Source organism: Triturus cristatus, chromosome 6, assembly GCF_964204655.1.
Source record: "Triturus cristatus chromosome 6, aTriCri1.1, whole genome shotgun sequence".
NCBI classification, from domain to species: Eukaryota; Metazoa; Chordata; class Amphibia; order Caudata; family Salamandridae; genus Triturus; species Triturus cristatus.
In genome coordinates, this window is record NC_140589.1 from 39,341,972 (window position 1) to 39,350,078 (window position 8,107).

Sequence of the window (8,107 nt, forward strand, 5' to 3'; positions counted from 1 at the left end):
AGTAGGGCAGAGGTAAGCGCTGCTTTCGGGAAAGACGGAATTCTTGTGAAAAAGGTCAAGACTATCTCTTTTGTTAGTGAAACAGATAATGGTGGCGTTTTTATGTCGTTACTAACAGAATTTGAGTAAAAAGTGAATGTAAGAAAGTTTGCAGATACATTTTGTAAAGGAGGGGTCAGCAGAAGCAGGAGTAGCGAGAAAAAGCTGACGTCAGAAAAGACCGCGCTGGGATTGGTCAGTCAGTAAGGAACATAGATGCTCCTGATTGGTGCGTTAGTATACGCTGCACTAGGAGTGGAGAATTACAGGGTGAAATAGATGCTCCTGATTGGTGTGTTAGTGTAAGTCGCAATATGATTGGATAAAACAACAACATAGTCGTAGGAGAAATCTAGCGATACTGAAGAGAGAAAATGATGTATTACGATCCACCAAAAAAAGAGAAAAGTCCTGGTTCGGAAAGATCAAGAGTTTATTTAAAAAGGACAAACCAATTGTGACTAGAGAGGGACAGTTGCTTCCTCCACCGAAATTACCTGCATCCTTAATGGTTGCGAAATATGGCTATCATACATGTATTTGGTTAGATAATTGGGCAAAGTATACAAAAGATGATGGAGTTTTAGCATTTCCGGAACATGGTTCATTCAATTTAACGGTATTGAGGAATTTAAGAGAAAGAATGATGAAATTAGAACCAAGACCTAGACCTACTCAGTTTGAAGCATTGACAGAATGGGAAGATGAGCTGTATGACAGGGAACAACAGCGGAGTGGCGGAAGGTACAAGTATATGTTTAGTAGACTGTGTGGACAAGAGAATCATGATGACAGAATGAGAAGATGGCGAACTGCAAATATGACTGATGGTATGTTCCCTATGAGAAGTGCTGAAGAGACTAGTAGTAGAAAATGTACAAAAAAGAGAAATAATTCAGGATCAGAAGGTTATAAGTATGGTGTGCATGAGTCGGAGGATGATGTTCTTGAGGACATGTTTTATAAAAATCCACCACCGTATCAATCAAATTCCACATTGTTGACACCAAGTGCCCCAGTAAAAGAATCACCACAAAATACAAAGTTTGAATCAATACCACATGAGGTAGGAAGAAATAATCCCTTTAGAGAAACAGAAAAAACACAACCTGGTAAAAGGGCAAATGAAAATTCTGCTGAATTAGCCAGAACTACTTTAGAATTAACTGAAAAGATTAGGGAATTGACTAAAAACATGGAAGCTGTAACTGTTCCTGTAACAATAGGATCTGCAATGCCTATTTTTGATAAACAAAAGGATAGGGAGCATTGTCTGACGATTCCTTATAACAGTAATAAACAAAATGAAATGCAAAGAAGAGGTTCGAGAGAAAATCCATCGGGACAAGCGGTAGGAATTTCTGAACAAAGTACTCCTAAATATTTGACAGTAAATCAGAGTCTAGCGAATAGAGCAATAATGACGACAGAACCAGTACCAGGGTCACCAAAAAGTTTAGAACAAACACGAAATGAAAAGGTTCCTGTAGGTCCTACTTCTGATGAATTAAGTGAATGGTTAAGGAGTTTACAGCAAAAAGATGCTGAACCTCGACCTTTAGATGTGTCCAAATTAAAAATAGTTTTAGAAGAATTAGTAGTAGGAACTATTCTCACAGAAAAGTTAAAAGCCTATCAGGATGAAGAATTAATGTTTCTATGCAAAAGTATAACGTGGAGAGCAAGAAATTTACATGAAAGATTTTGAAAAGGTGAAGTCATTACAAAAACCATACAGAGTAGTCTTTTCTGAAAAAGATATTGAAAATTTGAATACTGCAGGACGAACAACTCAGACTAAAGACTTAATTATTTTACTGAGAAAATGGGGCGATGTAGACAAATGGAAAAGTAGATGGTTTCGAAAACGAGACGATGCAACAGACAAAACGTTTGCAGCTTATCCAGTAAGATAAAAAGAAAAAGTGGTAACTGAATGTCCCATGAGGGAGATTCCAGGTGGAGGCTATGTGCATGTCCCCTGGACCAGACAAGATATTTTATCATTCACCAATGACTTTCCTCATTTGCGCGAGAAGCCGGTTGAGTGGTACAGGCAGGTAGACAGGTTTGTAAAATTATCAAAAGTACTATGGATTGATTTGAATAGTTTATTTGAAATAATTGTACCAGCAGACCTATGGGTAGAATGTAAAATTGCAATAGGTTGGCCTACTCAAGAATACCCTAGAGATCCAAAAACAGGTGCTCCTGATCCAGAAGTAATGAGAAAATATGAACAAGTAGTTACCTTTCTGAAAAATAAAGTGCCTCCTAAAGAAACTGATTGGGTAAAAATTGATAGAATTCATCAAGAAGTGAAGGAGTCTGTACATGTCTATTATGAGAGATTGTTACTAGCTTTTAAGCAATATAGTGGTGATGAAAATTTGAGTGAGAAGGACTTGAGTCATTTTGTATATCGATTTGTGTATGGGTTGCGTCCTGAAGTAAGTGAAATGATTAAACAGCATACAGTAGATTGGCAAAATAAAAAGATAGATTAAGTACTGAGACATGTAAAATATTTTAGTGATGAGATTGAAGCAAAGCAGCGTAAATTAAAAGAAAAAGCCATGTGGGCTCAAGTAAAAGTGGCAGAGAGACAGGAAGCTCAATTGATTGAACAAGCAAATGGTACGAGCATGAGACAAAAACCCAACATTGGGAAAGGGAAAGGACAGACTAGTCTAGAAGAAGGCAAAAAGAAGTGGCCATGTCATAATGGCGGAAGAATAGGGCATTGGAGAACCGAGTGTAAATTTCCCCGAAGTGCTAATGGTGATAATGCATCATTGAATCCACAGGTGCAGAATGTGGTGAATTGTAAACCGCAGCGACAGCAGCAGGTTGTTGCCCAACAGTGTCAGGCGCCAAAACCGCCTTTTCCACAGAGCGTAAATCCTCAGAAATACAGTAATGAGACAGGATTCTACAACGAAGAACAGGTAACTAAGCTGCCGCGCGCTAGTGCTGTTTCGCAGTATTGGCTACAACGTGATGAGAGTGAGTCAGAAGAAAGCTATTGACGGTGCCGAGGGGAGGAAGAAGAGTGCGGACTTGGCACAACTCTAGAAGTAGACCAGGCAGGCCCTTTTGTGGATGGAAAGGTAAATGACGAAAAAAAAACTTTCCTAGTAGATACTGGTGCTACTCGTTCAACTGTTAGGTCAGCTGATGTCAAAAATCTTCCTCTCGGCTGAAACAATCCAAGTAGTTGGAGTATCCAACAGACAGATAAAAACATATCTCACTGAACCAGTTAAAGTTAAAATAGGGATATTTTCTGAAATGGACCGTTTTGTTGTGTGCGATTCAAGCCCTGTAAATTTGTTAGGGAGAGATTTGCTGTGCAAAATGAACTGCACAATATTCTGTACTCCTGATGGTATAGCTTTTGAGACTCCTGATGAGGACGTACTGTACAAAATGACTATAGCTAATATGGAATCTGAAATTACCGAGGCATTTGTTGTAAATGACCCTGAGGAATTGCCTCAAGAATTGAAGAAAACAGTAAAAACTGAGGTATGGGATTTCACAGGAGAAGATGTGGGATTAATGAAAAATGTAGATCCCGTAAAAAATTCTGTAAAGAAAGGAGTAAGTTACCCAAATATTCCGCAGTACAAATTGACACCCAAAATAATTGCAGAAGTCACTCCTATAATAGAAAATGATTGAACAGTGTATTTTGAGGGAAAATGAGCAGTCCATGTAATTCTCCAATTATGGGCCTGAAAAAACCTAGTGGAACATTTAGAATTGTGCAAAACCTGAGAAAAATAAATAAAATCGTTGTATCATGTTGTCCCATTGTACCAAATCCATCTGTGATTATGTATCAGATTCCTCACGATGCATAATGGTATACAGTGATTGATTTGTGTCATGCTTTCTTTTCCATTCCGTTGCACCCTGACAGCCAACAGATTTTTGCGTTCCGGTTTGGCGAACGTATTTTGGCATGGTGCCAAATCCCACAGGGGTATACAGATAGTCCCTCAATATTTAATCAGATTCTGAAAAAGTCTTTAGAAGATTTAAAAATGCCCAAAAGTTCGGTATTGGTCCAATATATGGATGACCTACTTGTGGCATCGAGAACTCGAGAAGCTTGTGTAGTGGATACCATTGCATTGTTGAATCATTTGGCAGATGGAGGACTTAAAGTATCCCCATAGAAATTGCAATTCTGTCAGAAAGAAGTACAATATTTAGGCCACAAAATTGAAAATGGACTAAGAAAAGTAAATGCAGATAGAATCAGGATAATAAAAGGAATGAGAGCCCCAATGACTCAAAGAGAAGTGAGAATGTTTCTTGGAATGGTAGGATATAGTCGTCAGTGGATTAGTAATTTCTCTTTGATTGCAAAACCTCTGGTACGTTTGACAAGGAGTGATGTAAAAGATCCCATTGAATTAAATAAAGAAGAGTTGAAGGCTTTTAAACAATTGAGAGATGGTTTGTGTGAAGCACCAGCTCTTGGCATGCCTGACTATGAGAAAGAATTTGAGCTCTATTGCAGCGAATGAAATGGATGTGCACTTTCTGTGTTAATACAGAAACATGGAAAATTGAGGAGACCAATTGCATATTTTTCGGCTATGTTACACCCTGTAGCTGTAGCATTGCCTGGTTGTTTGAAAGCTGTAGCAGCTACTTGTAAGAGTCTGGAACAGAGTGAAGGAACTGTGATGGGATATCCTGTGAGAGTGTGTGTATCACATGATGTGGCAATCCTTTTTACAAGGAGCCGCATTCAGTTTATGACGCAAAGTCGTCTGACTAAATATGAGAAAGTCATATTAGGTGCAACGAATGTGAGCCTTGTGAGATGTCTGAATGTGAATCCTTCAACATTGTTACCTGTTGCTGAGAATGTGGAAGTCAGAGATGATGTGGATCATGACTGTTTGGAAGTGCTTGATTTCTGTACCAAACCACGTCCTGATATAAAAGATGTACCTTTGACAGAAAGTGACTATGTGATGTTTGTGGATGGATCATGCTTAAGAACAGATGAGGGAATTCTGAGTGCAGCATATGCACTATGTACGGTAGCAGCTGTACTGGAAGCATCTTGTCTGAAAGGAGTAAAATCAGCCCAGGTTGCTGAACTTTTTGCATTAACAAGAGCATGCAAGTTGGGAAAGAATGTGAGAGTGACTGTGATCACCAATAGTCAGTACTGCTTCGGTGTGCTGCATGACTTTGGGCAGATTTGGTTCCAAAGAGGGTTTTCGACATCAAGTGGAACTCCTATAAGGAATGCTGAAGTGGTTGGAAAATTTATTGAGACGATACAGCTGCCTAAGCAGTTAGCAGTGGTGAAATGTGCTGTGCATTCCAAGTCCGCTGATTATATTTCAGCTGGCAAACAATTTGCCAACGACATGGCTCAGTATTGTGCACGAAATCAGAACTCTGTCAATCGTTGGAGAGAAAAAGAAATGAATTCATGTCCCTTGTTGTTTACTAACACCGTGAATACATGGGAAGAAGTGAGGCAGTTGCAGGAAGAAGCAGGAGATGAGGAAATGAGACAGCGGGTAAAAGCAGGATGTGCACCCCGGGAAACAGATCATGTTAGGGTTTATCGGGATGGAAGACCAGTTATGCCTGATAGCATGGTTTCTGCCATGGCACGGATGTATCATGGACAAGCACATGTAGGAAGAGATGCTATGATCAGACTTTTCAAACAGACATGGTATACGGCAAAATTTAGACTTGTAGCTGAAAGCCTTTGTCAAAGATGCCTTATATGTCAGCGATTCAATCCTGGAAGAAAAACAGTGGTAAGTCTGAAATGATAGGACGAGAAGGAGGGCCTTTCACAAGAATGCAGATTGGCTTCATTGAAATGCCCCCCTGCAACAGGTTGAGGTATGTTCTAGTGATGGTTTGTGTGTTCTCTTAATGGGTGGAAGCATACCCAACTAGAAGAAGTGATGGAATCACAGTAGCCAAGCTACTATTGAGAGAGTTCATTCCTAGATTTAGTTTTCCAGTCACGATCGAGTCAGATAGAGGAAAACATTTCCATAATGAAATCATGAAATTAATTTGTGAAGCATTGAATGTACAACAGAAACTACATTGTGCCTATTGCCCAGAGGCTTCTGGTGTGGTGGAACAAGTAAATGGCACCATTCAAAACAGATTAGGAAAAATGTGTTTAGCCACAGGATTGAAATGGCCTGATGTCTTGCCTCTGGTACTCATGACTATAAGATCTATTCCATCTAGGAATACAGGCTTGAGTCCTCATGAAATTGTGATGGCGAGAGCAATGCGACATGTTTTCATACCAGTCAACAAGCTATTGCCTATATCTGATGACTTGGTGTTGGATTATTGCAAGGGGTTGGCTGATTCCGTTCATTCTGTGTTTCATCAGGTTGGATCGGATGCCACCACTCTTGAAAAGAAGCCAGCTCATGATCTGAGCCCAGGTGACTGGGTGAGAATAAAATTGCATAGAAGAAGAAATTGTCTGGTCCCACGGTGGGGTAAACCACGTCAGGTGATCCTGACCACGACGACAGCTGTAAAATGTACAGGAGTGAAGAACTGGATTCATGCTAGTCATACCTTGCGAATTCCAAATCCAGTGGATAACAAAGAATGAGAATACTTTGAAGAATCTGATACAAGTTCTGAATCAAATACAGAAGAAATAAGAGCAAGACAAACTCCTGAAAGGGGGGAGTCAGAACCAAGTTCAGCTATTGCACCAGAGAATCTACCATTAAGAAGAAAATTGAAAATTTCTGACACCAGCTTAGAATTAGACACTGAACCAGTACAAGCACATAAGGGTGAAAATAAAAACAGTGAAGAGATTGTCAAAGAAGTATTTGATAAAGAAGTTCCGTATGAAAAGTCAAGAGAAATTCCACCTGAAATAACAGAAGTAGGTGGTAAGGTACCAGATACAGAGAGAGAGGGAAAGATTGTCGCGGAAGACCCCCGAGGAGATGTAGGGAAACCATACATCCAGGTAGAAGAAGGGACAGCTAGTCAGCAGTAAGATTGTGTGGAAGAACCACGAGGAGGGACAGAAGTAGTTAAGAAAAAGGAAGTGGTGGAAAGAAAGACTACTGAAAGTAAGAGTCAAGTTGGAACTGAATCGGAGGACAGTGACGAAGAAGTACCAGAAGGTCGAGTCCTGAGGAAAAGAGCATGGAGAACTGAGAGAAATGAAAAGGGAAGTAAGCTAAAAAAGGCCAGCAAAGGATGAAATTTGGCCAAACAAGATAAAGAGATTGTGATGCAGATTAACATGAGTAAATTCATCCAGAGCTGAACAAGTGAATGAGGTGTCTAGCCAAGAGAAACCAAAAGACATTGAACAGACACCATCAGAGGAGAGCAAAAGGACTAGAAAGCCCAACCAGAAGTATAAGTCACCAGAATGGTCGTATGTGGCACTTCCTGAAGTACGAGAAGCGAGAGACAGACAAGGCGATCTAGAGGTGACTATACCAGAAGTGGTTGAGGAAGACGAAGAACCTGAAATCCTGAGAGTTATCTTGTCCGACATCGGGGAAGAGACGGATGTTCAGGAAATTCTGAATCAAGACTGTGAAAGAAAAGTGAAAAACAATCAAATGCCAAACTGAAGAGATAAAAGGGCTCTAAAAGGAGAAAACTTGAAATTTACTGAAAAAGACATAAACCAAAAAGAACCAAATAGGTGCTTAGAGCCTTGGGTTAGACAAAACTAGTTGTGAAGTAGAAGAGGCTAAGTCAAAAGACACTGATCATTTTTCGAAATGGCAAACACAGAAAGTATAAAATCTACATGTGTGTTCCTTAGAAGATGGCACAAAATGTGTTTTTGTTGTACAGGATTACTAATGCTTCTGTGGAGTGCGTTAGCTTTAATGGTCTCTATTAGACCTACGTCCTAGGGGTAGCTTGGCTCAGGTCAACAGGCTTACATCTCCACTTGGCCTCTCATGCTTGCATCCTACCCAGCTCGCAATCTTGCGCAGCATCACACAAAAAGGACACTACACCGATTAAGTTCAAGGTTTACTAGAATTCTTCAACTTCA